The sequence below is a fragment of the Saccostrea cucullata genome, unplaced genomic scaffold (assembly GCF_032062105.1).
Source record: "Saccostrea cucullata isolate Sc308-1 unplaced genomic scaffold, CSIRO_AGI_Scuc_v1 ctg11201, whole genome shotgun sequence".
Classification (NCBI taxonomy): domain Eukaryota; kingdom Metazoa; phylum Mollusca; class Bivalvia; order Ostreida; family Ostreidae; genus Saccostrea; species Saccostrea cuccullata.
Window position 1 is genome coordinate 1 of NW_026927661.1, and position 1,558 is coordinate 1,558.

Consider the following 1,558-nt stretch of genomic DNA (forward strand, 5'->3'; position numbering starts at 1 on the left):
AAATCCGTCTAGGGAGTTCGTAGAATTAGTATAGTTTGGACTCTAAAAGAAACTTCGCCATATCCGCAATATTCATGTTCGTACTAAAAGAGTTTTGCTGAGTTGTACTTGCAACGAAAACTATTGTTTGATATATAAATACATAATTCCAGAAAGATAAAATTTTATGATTGAATTTTAAAGTATACTGTGTGAAATGTATAGGTATAGTATTCGGAATCAAATTTGATAGCGATACCATTCCATACATTTCTTTGAACAAAATATTTTCACAGATTGGTATTGATTGTTTGACATTGATTTCTATTTGTTATCTTCCCTTTTTGTAATTACGTTTATAGCTAATAAAGTTAATTAACACTTTATACCATTAATACATATGTATACTTTTTTTAAATATACTGAAATAAGAGGAGAAGCATTTAAAAAGAATAAGACTAAAGAAAGCTTAAAAACAAAAAAAAAAGATAATCACCAGATTTCTTCTTCTTACAACCATATTCTTTATCACAATCTTCTGTAGAACAGTTGCATTCCGATCTACACAGTCTCCCATAGAATCCTTCCTTACATGATGCACTGCAGTTTAAACCAAACGTCCCAAGTGGGCAGTCTAGAACAAGATTACCTATTTGTAGTTACTTTGAATAATCGTTAATGCCAACAAAGGTAGTCTCTTCACATGATATTACATGATGTGAATTTTTGTATTGTGTTGATACCTAAGCATGACCCATTGTTATGCCGGTATAAGTCTGCAGAGCATCTGTAAAATTTAACACCGCAAGAATGTTAATACTCAAGGATATATTTTTTACATTTTTTATATCATGAAATGTAAAATACTTTTTAATTTGTAATTCTACTTAATTGTTTTTCTTACTCACCTATCACCACACATTGTGCTGGATTCTGTTGCTGTGAAAATACCTAAAATAATCTGAAGACAGACATTTTGTTTATTAATGTCTGTCATTGTAAGTTTAACATTCATTGAAATTTTCATTCAAATTCCATTTCATCTGTTAAGTGTACTGCGTCCATCTATATCAAGGATTTCAGAGAAGAGATATTTATGCTCAATATAGCTAGATCCTTCCTTGTCATTACTGTGTGATATTTGATTTGAGACTCATAAGTATAGTATCACTAGAATATTTATGTGGAGAGCAATATTGAAGTTTTCAAAGTTTGTTATATCAATTCACATACCCAAAGTTGGTGACCTAAACAAGACATTTAAGCTAAAATGCATTGATACACAATTTTCATCTCGATTTTGTATTTATTGTGTACATATTGGCCTATCAATTAAACAGGCACCTGAAGTATGGATAATACCCCCCCCCCCCCCGCTTTTTTTTAATGAAAAAAATGTAAGAGTGTATAATACCTCGAAAATATAAAATTTCCCCGTCAAACACATCTATATGTCGTTATATGCAAGCAGATTGTACTTTTTCGTACGTTTGAAAAATGGCCCTAATCGAATTCGGTATAATAAAAATACACAAGGTAAGAAACAAAAGTTGTAAACAAACGGGGGACCCCTGCTTCG

The 1,558-nt window shown here is 31.1% G+C and overlaps 1 long non-coding RNA gene across 1 annotated transcript; it reads right to left on the reverse strand.

The window, feature by feature from the left end:
• Positions 1-478: 478 nt before the first annotated feature.
• LOC134275138 (uncharacterized) lies at positions 479-1,033 on the reverse strand. Its single transcript, XR_009993769.1, has 3 exons — positions 888-1,033; positions 723-766; positions 479-613 (listed from the first exon to the last, which is right to left on the reverse strand). It is a non-coding gene; the product is annotated as an uncharacterized LOC134275138 (long non-coding RNA).
• Positions 1,034-1,558: the final 525 nt, after the last annotated feature.